Below are 15,414 nucleotides of genomic sequence, written 5' to 3'. Positions count from 1 at the left end.
CACACACACACACACACAAGCCATCTCCAGCTAGCAGCAACCATTTTTTGTTTGCTTTAGCTTTAGCAAACAAAAATGCCTCCAAAAGTTTTTTTTCTCTCTGCAGTGTCTCTACATTTGCCATCACTACTGTTACCTTTGGGGGGGGGGTTATCCCAAAACTATTTTAAAAAATACATGGGGGTCAGTCTTGGTTCGCAGACAACCATTTTATAAGTCTGATGATTGACCCTAATGAGTAGCTTATTTCATCCACACGGAAGGATAACAGAAAAACACTAATTGTTAGGCATATAGATACTTTTAAAGAAAAGTTGGTTTTTATACCTCACTTCCCACTGACCAAAGGAGTCTCAAAATGGCTCACAGTCACCTTCCCTTCCTCTTCTCACAACAGACACCCTGTGAGGTAGGTGAGGTTGAGAGAGCTCTGACAGGACCGCAAGACAAGGATTTAAATAAGTTTTTTAGCATTATCCCTCAAAATGCTTTTTGATCTATGTATTAACTATGAAAGCATTCACAGTATTATACAGTTACAACTCCCATATACTGCAGAGGAGTACAACTTTCAGATTCTTGTCTAATTCAGATGTCTCCATTTCCTGGAACAAGTGAAAAAACAGGTCTATAATGGGAAAATATACACCAATATATGAAAGAATACAGAAATGTATTTAAACTGATTCCAGTTATAGGAAAACACGACTGATGTTAATCTATTCAATTCTATGTTAATTACTGCTGAATGACATATGGGTTTCATAGGAATCATCTTTATTTATTTGTTTTACTTTCTTATATTTATATTGAGCTCCCTTGCAGCTCAAGGCAGTATACTTAGAACATGGGGGAAACAGAAATAGGTACAGTATAAATCATTTTTAACATTGAATAAAATAACAGCATTAACAGTGGTTTCAATAAAATTTCAGTAACTGGTAGTAACATTAACATGATAGCTATGATCCCATGGATGTGCAGTTGCTGGGAAGGGGTTCTGGGGGGTCCAGTAGATGCTGTTGGTTCGGTCGACTCAACCAATTGAGTCAACCAGTTATAGTCAACTGTAACTTCAAGCTTGTACCCACTTACCTAGGACTGAGAGAACACAGCTAAGATTGCATTACATTATCCTGAATGTATATACTGAAAACTTTAATACTATTCCCAAGCTTATCTCAGATACTAGATTTATTGACAGCCCTTAATCCTATAATCCATTATAGTACAAGCAGAATCAGACACACTTTTCCACAATGTTAAACTGCTAGAGAGGGGGGACCTCTGCCTGTGATGAATGCCCATCTCCCTGTGGCCTCAGAAAAACAATCCCTGAAGATTAAGTTTTAAATTTCATAAATGTAATCAATTTTGGAAGAGAGTGGCGAAGCAAGAAGAGGCTCCTCCATGTCTTCAACATTTCTGCAATTCTTTTCACCACTATCCCCATAACCATTTCAAACAAATTTTCCCAAGCACTAACCTGCCTGAGTCTGGTACTTATTAGTCAGGTTTGTTGATTTATTTTCAAAATATGCATGCTGCCACTCCAGAGACCTGTTCAAGGCAGCTCACCAAGTAAAGCAATATAAGAAAAGTAATAAAACAGCATAAAAATATTAAACAAAAATTAGCAATTAAAAAGAAGCCAGGTGAAGGCAGGCAGCAGATTTAAAGATATCTATGAATCAGACAATTATTATTAATAATATGCTTTCACATAAAAAAATTAGAGCAAACAGCAATGTGAATACCATGAGGCAGGGCTGATTCTGTATTGTGGGGACCCTTAAGATAAAGCAGGGGCCACCTCCCTTTCTCTGGCAATCACCAGGCTGGAACTGCCACCACTGAGGCCACCAAAAGAACTTGCCATTCTACACAACATGCCTGCTTTTCCCCAACAATTCTAGGCAGTGTATAAAGCAAGATGCATGGGTAGCATAAGTGGAAAGGGGAAGGGCATACCAGCAGGTAACAGATGAGAGGCTATCGGCACTGATGTTACATGGGATCTCCATTCAGTCCCTGTCAGAACTCAAACTGCAGTATTGGCCCAGCCAGCTCACAGCAACTAACAACAAATTTAAAATACATAATTAAAATTAGAAAGACCTATACACAATATACTAAAACATAAACATATATTTCCCCCATCCCTCATACAGTCCTTCCCCCAGCTACCAATCCCATGTAGATGAAGATATTGCATAATTGCAGAATGTCATCGGAGGGGCCTTAGCCTGGCCTCAAGCAAAAGCCTGGAGGGATTGCATTAGCTCCTTCAGGGACCACAGATCTTCTGGGAGGTCATTCCACCAGGCAGGGGCCAGGGCCAAAAAGGCCCTGACCCTAGTTGTGGCCAGGTGAACTTCACACAAGCCAGGGATTACCAACTTACTAGTATTCACAGAGCGAAGAGACCTAAGAGGGGCATAGGGAATTAGATGGTTTTTCAGATACACAGGGCCCAGTCCGTGAATGGCCTTGAAGGTCAAAACCAGAACCTTGAACATGATCAACCAGCCATCAATGCGGCTCCCTCAGTGCAGGCTGAATATGGGCTCTCCAAGGTGTTCTAGTGAGATCCCTAGCAATTGCATTTTTTAAAAGATATAGTTTTTGGGCCAAGGACAAGAGAATGTCTGTATACAGTGAGTTACAGAAATCTAGCTTGGAGGTGACTGTCACATGGATCACTGTAGCCATGTGTTCTGGGGACATATAGGGTACTAGTAGTCTTGCTTGGTGAAGATGGACAAACTCCAGTTGGGCTACCCTGGTGACTTGCGCCTCGATTGACAAGAAGGCATCAAAAAAATCACCCCCAAATTCCTGGCTAGATTTTAAGTTGCACCCCATCCAGGTAGAGAAGGCACACTTCCTGATCTGGCTCTTTCCAACCCAGCCACAGGACCTCCATCTTGGAAGGATTGGGAATCAGGTGGCTCTGCTTGAACCAAGCCATCACTGATTCCAAACATCTGGCAAATGTTGCCAGGGGGAGTCGGGCTGGCCATCCCTTACGAGATAAAGCTGGGTGTCTTCTGCATATTGGTAACTACCAAGCCCATAACTCCACATCAGCTGAGCTAGAGTGTCCACAAAGATGTTAAACGGTATAGGGGAGACAACTGCACCCTGCAGGACCCCACAAGGGAAAGATTCTCCCCTACAGCAACTCTCTGTGTCTTGTTGCTAAGGATGGAGACCAGTCATTGAAGAGCTGTCCCATGAATCCCCACACCAGCGAGGCAGCAGGCTCATTGTTGACCATGTCAAACATGACAGGCAGATCTAAAAGCAAGAGCAGCACCAAGCCACCTCTATCCAGCTAATGCCAGATATCATCCATCAGGATAACCAGCGCCATCTCCACCCTGTGGCCAGGATGGAAACCCAACTGGAAAGGATCAAGTGCCAAAGTTTCCTCCAAGAATGCTAGGAGCTTATCTGTAGCAGCCTGTTCAACCACCTTCCAAGGAAAAAACAGATGTGAGACAGGGCGGTAGTTTGTGGGGTCCTATGGATTGAGCGATGGTTTCTTCAGCAATGGACAGGCCACTGCCTCCTTGAGTCCCTTGGGGAAATCCCCAGCTAATAGGGAGATATTAATAATCCCTAATAATATCCAAGGAGAAGGCCCAGATCTTCTCACTGCCGACTTCTACCAGCCGTGAGGGACACAAGTCAAGAGGTCATATGGATGGCTGGACCACTGCCTGGCCCTTGTCTACATCAGGCAAAGAGAGCAGACAAAGTAGGACTCTGAGACAGTTGAGGGGGCTCTAGTTCACTTCCTGCATCATACCTAGAGGAGAGCAACAATATTTTCTCTGCAAAATAAGTACAGCCAGCTAGGACAGCACACCAAACTTAAGGGCGTAGTGGTCCAACTGTGGCACTTTAGTTGATTGAACTGGGCCAACATTTATCCCCATTCCAAAGATCAGGTTCAGGGTGTGGCCTGCTTGGTATGTGAGGCCAGTAACAAATTGGGTGAGTCCCAGTGATGCCATGGCTGACACTAGTTCCGAACTCTGCAAGGAGTCAGTCCTCTCTACTTGGACACGGAAGTCTGTCAGAAATAATAATCTGGGAGATGGCATAGGCCACCAGTGACTAGTTCCAGGAAGTTTGACAAGGTATCAGCCAGTGTGTTAGGTGGCCGGTACACCAGGCAGACGGCCAAACTCTCCACTGAGCCCCACATGAGACCCACACATTCAGTTTTGGGATCACTGGAAAAGTAAGTGCCTGGAAGGAAAAAGATTCTCAGACTAGTATCCCCTCCCTGCCCAACATGGCCTCTTGTCTAGGATTGGTGGAGGAATGAAAACCCAGGTGGGGCCAGTTGATCTATGGTGCCTGTCTTACTCTCCCGCACCCAAGGTGCAGAGGCCAATCTAACTCCTGTCTAATACTATTAAGACCCTACAATTGTCATAAAGAAATGAAAGGAAACTAGAAATGGTAAAGGGACAGCAGGTGACTGGCAAAGGAAACACCCAAAAGACAGAAAAGCACACGGGCTCTAAAAACATCCATACTGTAGCAACCATATAACTGTACAATCAGCTACCATCAGGACAATATTGGCAGGGGAAAGTATAAGGTACATAGTATTGCTAATGCTTCTGTAACCAGCTGGTTATGCAAGATTTAATTCATGCCTTCCAGTATTACAGTTTGAAGGACACTTTCTCAAGCGTTCCCTTAGAGGTCTATAGTTAAAGCAAGGATATCTTGTGTGCCTCCTAAGATGTAATGGCACCTGGCTCAGTAGTTTAGGAACCACATCCAATCTCTGAGATGTGTCATTCAGAAAATGGGTCATTGACTAGGAACCTGGTCAGTCAGTTACCTAGCATTTTTTTCAGCTTTACTTATTAAGGTTGTACTTCCATTCTTCTCTGTCATTGGCCACTGACCTCTTCGCTCCTGTAATTTTTTTTACTCAGTCTCTGACCTCTGTTTATGACCTACATCTTCTGATGCTATTGATTCAGAATAAATTAATCTTGGACTAGGCACATATGTTTCTTTGATAGGTCACTAATGCTATTAGATAATGTAGGCCCTCAATTTCAGTGAGGCTGACAGGAAAAAGTACAACTCAAGCCTAAATAAATTAACTTGTAAGCATTCACCTAAAAATGTATCCTTGTGCACCCTGATACCACTGGCATTAATCATGCTAATTAACATTTATTTATTTATTGGCTGTTTTCTCTCACATTACTATAGCTAGTTTTCTAGTCACTATCTTCAGTTAAGAAGTATTTAAAGAAGGCAAACAAATAGGTAATATTCCTTCCCTAAAACCAAAACACTTCCTATCAAGCCTTTCAGTAAGCAGCTTACAGCCCTAAATCATATTAAATTCATTTACTCAGAAAAAAGTCCCATTGGGTTCATCAGAGCTTGTTTCCAGTTAAGCGTGCATACAACTGCAGCCTAAAGATATATTTGCCAGCTTATGTATGTGCATGTTATTTCCATTCATGTGCTTCATTTCTCACAACGCTGTGGTATACATTTTATCTTTTAGTACAGTGCTTGTGGCTATTTAGCCTTTGCTTTTTAAGTACAGGTTAATACTCCCATCTTCCCTAGAGTTTTGTCTGAATCTGGCATGAATATGTGTGTGCTTATTCAAAACCGGGACAGAATGCAGCTCATTTGGCAAATGTCAGTATTTTAGTTCCGATTATTCTCTCATACCAAAACATTACAAAGGTCGATACACTTACGAATCAGTGAGTCAATCATAATAGTGAGTTAATCAGGCTTACCCAACAGTATGAAAACACAGTTCAAAAGCAAATTTTAAATTAGGTGGTCAAATACAAAATATTGTTTCACTTACTCCTAATTCTTATTCTATGGTTACCAGCATATTGATCTAATATAAAAAAGTGAGCATGTTAGTGTGGGTAGCTGTACAGCTATTTATAACAACTTGAGTACAGGATATTGAAAGAGAATTTTTAGAACATCTGCCCTTAGATCTAAGCTTTGAAAGAGTCTCTCAGCAACTTCCACTTGTCAAAGCTCCGGCTCACACATTATCATATGAACAGCACCAAGCACAGCCTGAAAACAAAAACACTGCAACTCTCAAAGCACAAAGCAGCACAGTAAGTTGGTGTTGTGTATATGGAACAGAAAACACACCATAGAGTAAAACTGGTGGGTTAGGATTCATAGTCCTTCAATGGTACCACTGACAGTTTTTTTTGTTTTGTTTATTTAAAAAATTAGAAAGAGGATAAATGAAAGAAAGTAAGTGAAAGGAAAAAGACAAAAGGGAATGAAGTCTTCCACACACAAACACACACACACACACGTGCGTAAACATTGGAATAAAATGGGGAGCACTGAAAAGACTGAAAGTCTACTTGCGCAGGTATTAAAAACCACACATTGCTTCTGTGCACGCAGCAAAAAAATGTGCAGAAAGTATAGTTGATATCACTTTTCTAGTACATTTGCCCACTGGAAGATATCTTGAAGCCTGCCCCAGAAGCAAGCATTGTTAACAAAAAGCACCCTGAAGTATCCTGCAGTGTTTATCTTTTTAGCACGACAGCAGCACACTCTTCATGATAGATGGGAGGCAGGAGGGGAAACTTTGAATCGAAAGCACAGCCTTTCAGTCCTTGGCTTCCTCAGCAAAACACAGACACACAAATAACCACCCCATGCACGGGGAAGTATGCAGATCCTCCTCTGCTTCAAGGATCGGAAATAATGGATTACATTTTAAAGCATGAAGCCACCAATTACGGACTTCACTCCACAAGCGATGAGACGGGAAAGAGAGGGGCAGGCGGAGAGCTGAATGTGTGCAAGCGACAAATCCCTACAAGAGAAGGAGGTTATCTCTTGGAGATCCTGATCTATCTCGGCCAGCCGCAACACCCCCTAAAAAAGGATTATTTCCCCAAGGAAACGCTCTTCTGTGCCCGCTCCTTCTAGTCCTGGGAGTGTCGGGACTGGCAGACCTCCCCACCCCCAAATAATCACCAGCCCGGAAGCCAGACCTGGAGAAACAAAAATGCCTCCGCGATCCCACCTCTACACCCGCGCAGAGCTCGCAGAGGCCTTCGAATACGGGGCAGAGCCGATCCTTTCTGCCCACTGCCCAGCAGGGCAGTGCCAAGTTTCCTCTCTCTCTCCCTCCCTCCCTCCCTCCCTCCACCCCACCCAGCCACCAACCTTCGGCCGGGCACCCTCCACCAAAAGTTGCTCGGCGGCCAACGGAGAAGCCGCAGCAGCCACGCTGGGACAAGAAGCCAGGCAAGGCACCCCGAGACACGCCGGCGGCGAGAGAAGCGAGAAGAGGGCCGGCAGGTGCCCCGCGGCTTCCCCGCGCCCAGCGTGGTCCGGAGAAGGAAGTGGGGGCCAAGCACGGAAGAAGAGCGGCGGCCAAGCGGCGGGGGGTCTGGCCCAAAGTGGTGATGGGAAGGCGATGGAGGAGCCGCCGTCCGCTGGACTGTAAGTCGGTGCCCGCGCGGGGGAACGACTTGCCCGCCTGTCATATCCGCCTGCAATCTCCGCAGGCGAAGCCCCCGCCGGGCTGTTCCCTTCCCCTTCCCTCGGGCTACTCACCCAGCCACAAGAAGCCGCCGCCGCCGCCGCCTCCCAGCCACCGCTTAAAGTAGGCGACGACTACTCCGGGGCTTTTCCTGGACTCGACCAGGCGGCCGCGACTGTGATCCTGACGCCGAGCCAGGCAGAGCCCCAGCCCGCCTCCCTGGCAGCAAGAACCTCCCTGGGCCCGCCCCCCGCCAGCTGCGGCTCCGCCTCTGGAAAACCCAAATATAGGCGACCCTGGCGTGGAGGCGGCTGGCTCGGTCGGCCGCCCGCCCGCCCGCCCAGGAAGCTTTTGTTTTGCTCAGACGCGCCACGCTTGGAAGAAGCCTCGCCGGGCTTCCAGTCGTGCAGAACGGCGGGAACGGGGACTGCAAAGGCCCCGCTGAGGCCACAGTGTGGGATAATCTCTTCGCACTGGCCTAGATTTTTATGATGAGGGGTGTCTGTTGTTCCCAGGGATGGCGGAAGGAAACACACACAACCATCCAATAATTGTCTGCTCATCTAAGCAGCTAGAGTCGCTTCAGACATGACCAATTCCTATGCTGAAAGTAATCTAGAGTTGGAAGGAACCTCCTGGACCATCTAGTCCAACCCCTGTACCATGCAGACCTCACTACTGCCTGCCCACCCACAGTGACCCCAATTTCATGCCCAAGAAATTCCCCACCACCTCCACTAAAAATCTCCAGAATCCAACCTGGGCTGGAGGAAATTCACCTACTAACCCACAGTGATGATTAGCACTTCACTGGGTATGCAAGGAAGGGCCACAAGAAACAAAAACTGGCACATCCCTTCCTGCCCACCCACCCACAATCTGCCTGTCATAAACTCTTAACTTCTCTGTGTTTGTATGTGACAAATCTATACACATGTATTTGTACTATATATGTGCTGTATATATTGCAGACACTAGGAAGCCTCAGTTGTGGCTTTACAATGCGGTGTCATTGCACATGGTGGTCTCTTGCTTTTTAATTCCATGGATATGTGCTTTTGGCACATTTGAAATGGCTGTCAGCCTAATGGAAGATCTGACTAAGAATCAAAATGGATATAAAATGGAATACCGTCAAATGCGTATGTTGGCAGAGTGTAAACAGGCAATGCTCGGAGCGTCTGAAAAGAATAAAATAGTTTTATTAAGAAGAGAAACAAACTCTGTACAGAAAGAGGCGAGCCCTGTCTAACTATTCTGTTGCCATCATTCAGACTGTTCTAGAGGCAAGCTGGGAGGACGGATGCTCAAAAAAGTAGGAAGTCTCCTAATGAGGACACCAGAAGAGATTATTTGGGGAAAAAAACATCAGGAAGTTCCTATTTTAACTACTATGCTCAATACACATTTCCTTCAACGCCCCTTGTAGGATATCCTTTTGAATTATGTACACAACAGATCTTGCATATTCCAACTGTAAAGCAAACCAAGTTTGTCATTTCATAAACTCTGGCCCATCATAACTAAAGCAGGTTACAAATAATTGTATTTGATGGTTCTGGAAGGGTTTCCCAAATGGGTGGTGTGCTGCCCTAGCCGGGCACACGCAGGGTTAGTGCAAGGGCAAGCACAGTTACCGAGTCCAGCAAGTTCAAAGCGAGTACCAGAGAGTAGTCAAAAGTCCAGTCCTGGTCTTATCAGGAATTGTTAGCTGACGAAGTCCAAAGGAGAACCGAAAGAGTTGTCGTTTATCTTTACCAAGGTCAAGCTGGGAATCAGTCAAGCAGAGCTTTGCCGAAGCGTCGGGGAGCAGGAAACCAGTCAAGGCAACGGGTGGACATGTGCACAAAATTGCAGCCACACTGGGAAGCACTTCGGCTGTGCTTAAGAACAAGCTGAGCTGTCACACCAAGTGGTTGCACCTGGCACTCAGCCTTCCTCCGGATGAATGAGCCCCACCTGAGCCAAACCTAGCCTGTTGCTGTAGTCTAAGCCGAGCACTTTGCCTGGGTGTTGCCAACATTGTCCTCCTGCATTCCCTCCTGCGCTCTGGAGATGAGTCTGGGCTGTTCAGGGGTGTTGCTGCAGGCTGAGGTAATGCTGGTGCAGAGGGCATGGTGCTTGTCCGGCTGGGACCTGGTTGTGGCTCCCTATCGGGACTTGCCTCTCTAAGCAGCACCCTGCTGCTTTGCTCCAGCTCCTCCACTTCTTCCTCCGAGGGAGCTGGCAGAATGAGCTCAGGCAGTGGTGCAGAGGCACCCTCTGGAGACGGGGCCATGACAGGTGGATGTTGATTTTATATATATACTAGCTTCAAAGCCCATTCCTAAGAACAGGCATTGAAAGGATCCCCTCCCCTGGCTCCTGGCCAGGCACCTTAAGGGCTGCAGCTCGCAGCAGGATCAAGTGGGGTGTGCGGGGGCTGAGCAGCTCATTAGCAGGGCCAGCTCGTTAGCAGGGCCGGGACAGAGCTCCTTAGCAGGCAGTCAGCAGGCTGGGAGGCCCTCGACAGCAGGCTCAGCCTAGCAGGCCGGGAGGCCCTTGTTAGCAAGACCTCCACCACGACCCTTTGCCCAGGGCCCTCTCCCCTTACCTGCTGCTGGCTCCAGGCACTGAGGTGTCTGAAAGCAAAGAGGCTAGACTCCAGGGACAGAGGGTAGGAGCTGCAGAGGCAGGGCCAATCAGGGCAAAGCTGGCTGCACCCTGATTGACCTTATTCTAACTTGGACAGCTGGACACATCCCACTCCCTAGGCTGTTTCATAAATATATAGAGGAACAACAATGGATAAGGATATATATGTTAACATTTATTGGGTGATATGACTATATATGGTCATGCCAACTGTCCCCCCTCCCAAAACAGCCAATGATAGGCTTGGAGGAGTGGGAAGGAGAGGGACCCCAGGTGAGCCTGTACACAACTATGCTTCCCAACCATGTTCTGCATGATTGCGCCACTTCAGGAATTTCTCAAAGCCTGAAGAATGTTTCAGGGATTTCTCAATGGTTAAAAAGTTGGCAATTTTTGTTAAAGTCTGAAAGCAGCTATAAGTTGTGTGTTTCTTTTTCCCCTTTGGTTGCTAAACCAAGATGCTGTTGTATTCTTACAAAGGTTGCTGATAGCCACTAATCCTCAAAGTAGTAGGCTGAGACAAGTTGCTAGCTTCAATGAGGCTGACTACTTGTCCGCTAGACCCCTGCCCCTTGTAGTTGGTGAAAACAAGCAACAAGAAGGTAGGAGGACCACTCCAGGAGATAATAAATTTGTCTCTGTCCACCAGGACCTTCCCAATGGTCTGAAAGAATCAGTGGTTTGCCCTCTATGGAAGAAATCATTGTTGGATCCCCAGGACCCGATCAGTTACCACTCCATCTCACACTTAGCATTTCTGGGGAAAGTAATTGAAAGGGCCACCACAGACCAACTGCTAGTGTTTCTGGAGGAAACATCAGTTCTGGATCCATTCTAGTCAGGCTTCTGCCCTGGCTATGGGGTTGTGATGGCATTGGTCGCCCTGTTAGATGATCTCTGGTGACAGCGGGACTAAGGGGGGTCAGCACTACTGGTGTTACTTGATCTCACAGCAGCATTTCATGTGGTTAACCACAAGCTTCTTGCTCACCATCTCACAAACTCAGGTTTCTGAGGGACTGCCCTTCAGTGTGTCCTTTCTCTGCAGTTGAGGTCAGAGGGTTGTGATCGGATTGATCACAATACTGCCAATACTTGTGGAGTTCCGCAGGGTGAAATTCTCTCCCGAACATTATGGTGACCCTTAAACTGAACCTTTCAAAGACAAAGGTCCTCTGGCTGGGGAAGAAGGGACCAGATCAGAAAGCACGCCTTCCCAGGCTGGTTGGTGTACAGCTTACAGTAGCACAATTGGCCAGAAACCTGGGAGTGATTTTTGATGCCTCCTTAACAATGGAGGCTCAAATCAAAAGGTAGATTAGCTGGTGTTTTCCCACCTACACCAAGCAAAGCAACTAGCATCCTACCTGGCCCCAGACTGGTCACCTTCTGACTCAATTACTGCAACTCACTGTACACAGGCCTACCCTTGACCCTGTTCTGGAAGTTACAGCTGATCCAAAATGCAGCTGCTTCTCACATGAACACCATGGAGAGCTCACATAAGTCTTGGTTCTAACCTTTAAGGCTTTATGTGAACTGAGCCCTGTGTATCTGAGGTAGCCATTCCAAGGTGTGCTTCGGGCACTTTTGGCCACCTTTGAGCGCTTCAGGGCACTCCGAGGCATTTCGGACATGGTCATTTGCCTAAGGTGAGGACAATGATGATGATAATGATGATGATGATGAGCCTGCCTGCCCCCTCTGCTCCCCCCCCCTTGGCTCACCTGGCAGCCAGGCTCCACTCCAGCGAGCGGTGATCCGCCCGATGGAGGTCCTGGGCTGGGCCTTGCGATGCACATTCCCTGTCCGCGACTACCCCCAATGGCCAAGTAAGAGTAACCATGTTCTGCCATGAAAGTTTTGCTCATGTCAGCACAGCAGGGCCTTTAACGGGCAAAATCAGCAACTGCCGATAAACATGCTTTCTCTGTTGTGATTCCCACTTTATGGGAATCAGGAGGTCAGGAAGGGGTCCTTTCTTGGCTTTTTGCAAACTAGGAAAACTGAATTATTCAAGAGGGCTGTTCTGCACAGGCAATAGGGTTGCACTTTACAAAATAATTTGCAAACTTACTTCGATAAATTGGGGACTGCCGTCTATACTGCTGTATATTGCTAACTGTAAATAGGAGCCTATTGTGTAATGTTTGCACCATTTAATGTGTCATGTTATACTTATGCTGTGCTTCAGTTCTACCTTGTAATTTCTGGTTGGTTCCCAACTCCTAATTCATTGTATCCTAATTCACTGTATACTGAATGTCACATTTTGTTGATTGCCTTGACTCGCTCTGTGTAATCTACCTTGAGTTCCTGTGAAAAAATCATATAAATAATGTAAATAAAATAATTTTTATAGTGATGATTACGCAGGAATTAACTTTTAATTCCGGTACTATGAATTGCATACCCATCAGTATATGCACTTGCAAATTAACTCCCCACCCCCTGAAAAAAAGGATTTGGGTATATACCCTTCTACTAAATCACCTTTTGTAAACAGAAGTGAAGATTAATGGACAGAATTCAGCCCATAGGAGCCACGGATAATGCCAGTAGAGTTCAATGTAGAAAGGAAAGCAACAAAAGTGAATCCATGGGCATCAAGAGAAGACTGTAAGAAGCAGATGGGCATTTGTGTGAACTCAGAAGAAAATAACTTCAGGGGCTGAGACAGAGATGTAGATTTGTCTTTAAAAGGAAATTTCAAAAGTGTCTTCCTTTTGTGTAGAAGACAAAACACTGCAAAAGAATACTTCAGGGTACTCTTTTTATTTTATGATGCAGCCTCCTTTGGAGTATGGTGATTGAGCTATTTTAAGTGGCATATCTGTAAGTGAACCTGGGAGCTAAATATTTTTTTGGACTTCATGTATCCTCCATTGGGAAAACCTTGAAATACAACATCCCAGTTTGGTGCATTCTTCAGGCATGATTATTTTTTTGTGATCTGTGCCACTGCAGAGAGCCTTCAGGAAGAGGGAAGATCTCTACCAGAGGCAAGGCAAGAACATTGCTCTCTATGGAAAAGCTCCTTGGCAGGCAACAACATCAATCACTGGCAGAAGATTTGTTATGACAACATGAAAGGAAGACAAGCTCAGGATGCTGCTGTGGATGTTAGTTCGGTTGTTGTGCCTTTGGAATAAAATTAAGGATGAGATTTTGAGGCTTTTTTAAAAATTAAATTTTAACAACAACAACAACAAAACTTCCAAGCAGTTTTTATTGAGAAGCTTCCGGTGAAGCAGAGTACCCAGCCATTGTGTGAGAAGTTGCTCGTTGCTCTGACAAGCTACACAAGCAGTGGAGATATTAAATTGAAAATCACCCTTAAGATTTTAAAGTAATAACCAAGTCCTGATTACCATCTTGCAGGTTTGCAAGCACTTGTTGGGAAGTCTCTAATGAGGAAGTGCTCAGCGACTTGGGATCCAGCTGAATGAGGCAGGAAGGCGGAGGGGTCCTGAAAGTGCCCTGCCAGCACCTTCTGTATAAGGAAAGCAAATAACGCCAAATGGTAGTGAGTGCACTGGGGAGAAAAATGGGGTGTAAATGAATTAATAATCGAGTACAGTGAGTGTTTGTTAATAATTACTTTTAACAGGAACCATATGCTACATGATGTGATCTTGCAAACACTTATGAGCCAGCTTGACAGTTGGTGTTCTGTATAGTGTTTCTATAATGTGTATGTATACATGTATATACATATTTATAGTAATTTGTTGGATCACTTTTCTTTTCACCAGCAGAAAAGCTGGATGAATCCAACCATCATTTTTATTTTCATATCTCTAGTAAAAAAAAATTCAATTTTATCATGCAGCATCTGCCATTATCTATATAGAGTATTTCCACAACTGTTTCCTTTGACTGGAAATGAGAAATATTGGCCATGGTTGCTATATTAATAGTTTCCTCAGTGCAGACAATGACGTCACAAAGGAATAACTGATTTAAACTCCCTGCCTCCTTAGGAGAGTCCTGCGTTGATAAAACAAACTCACACTTCTAGAATGGAATTATATTCACATTTCTGTCCTACTGATGTGGAAAGATGAACAATCCAGCCAGAAGTCTTCTGAAGTATGATGACAAGTTGTCATTGATTACCTAGATTTTGACTGTGAATCAAGTATAGGGTTGATCTAGGAGGTGGTATGAATTGAAGCTGTGCTGGGAGATATGCTTATAATAAATCTGTCTCAAAGGTCACTATAGCTTGGCTGAATTTCTTGTGCAAAAGTGGATTGATATTAAGATGTTCCATACCATAACACAGTTGAGGCAGTCCCACACAGGCAGTAAAGACATAGATCATTACAGAATAGAATCTAAAAGAACTGAATAATTTTTATAACTGTGCTTTCTATAAGCCATATGCCTGAGCTAATAAAACAATTACCCAATCCAGCAATAAATGGTGCATACTAATTAATTTCTTGTTATAAAACTGTGTTTTAAAAATAAAACAATTCAAAGGACCACCATTCTGTATACATTTGCCGTTAAGAAAAATGGCAAGAGTCTCAAATTTCCTTTGCTCTATTTAGCTCTAATGTGCTAAAAACAGTCATCCCAAGGAAACAGACTTCCCCTTCTGTCCTACAAATTTGTTGTGGTTTTTTTTTTTTTTTTGAGTAATACCAAGTACTAAGGACAGTTCAACTGTCAAAATATTTGGAAAACAAATACAAAGTGTCTTCATACATTTTCACTTACGTTACAACACTGTTTAAGCAACAGCTGCAAACCAAGTCTTGCACAAAAACTTTACACTGACGAGAATTGACTCTACACATTATCAGCCATAATATCCATGAATGTTGGTAGGGCTATGCACTGTTACTCATTTGTCAGGATCAGTAACCCGGCATTTTCTTCATTTGGACCAAAGTGATAAAACATGTTCTGAGTTTCTTGTGTTGATTGCATGCCTCCTTATTGCAGCAAGCGCTTCTCAGGCCCCTTTTGAATGCACTCAGAAGGAATACGTCGTGCCAATGCCAAATGCATGTTTTCTTCGTATAAGTCTTTTTGGACTTTCCATTGCTATCTGTTGGATCCTTGAAACTAAGTTTCAATGACATCGATGTGAAGTGTGAGGTAGTCAATGTGTGCCAGCACATTGACAGTTCATTGTCCAGGCAACCATGTTTTTATATACCTCCCTCTCCACAGGCCACACAAATGAGTTCATAGAATCATAGAATCATAGAGTTGGAAGGGGC

The 15,414-nt window shown here is 44.8% G+C and overlaps 1 protein-coding gene across 10 annotated transcripts in view; it reads right to left on the bottom strand.

Annotated features, from left to right (window-relative positions):
• The window catches only part of PAM (peptidylglycine alpha-amidating monooxygenase), a 161,751-nt gene extending 153,976 nt beyond the window's left edge, over positions 1–7,775 (bottom strand). For 8 of the 10 annotated variants that reach the window (XM_077347714.1, XM_077347718.1, XM_077347717.1 and 5 more), the window contains exon 1: positions 7,618–7,775. The gene's annotated coding sequence lies outside the window, so the exon portion shown is untranslated. Of the gene's footprint in view, positions 1–1,971; positions 1,992–7,224; positions 7,390–7,617 lie in introns of those variants that run through there. The other 2 variants (XM_077347715.1, XM_077347716.1) reach the window with 2 other exon arrangements.
• Between the last annotated feature and the right edge of the window lie 7,639 nt (positions 7,776–15,414).

Source organism: Paroedura picta, chromosome 7 (genome assembly GCF_049243985.1).
Source record: "Paroedura picta isolate Pp20150507F chromosome 7, Ppicta_v3.0, whole genome shotgun sequence".
Taxonomy (NCBI): Eukaryota; Metazoa; Chordata; class Lepidosauria; order Squamata; family Gekkonidae; genus Paroedura; species Paroedura picta.
This window is presented reverse-complemented; position numbering and strand designations above follow the sequence as displayed.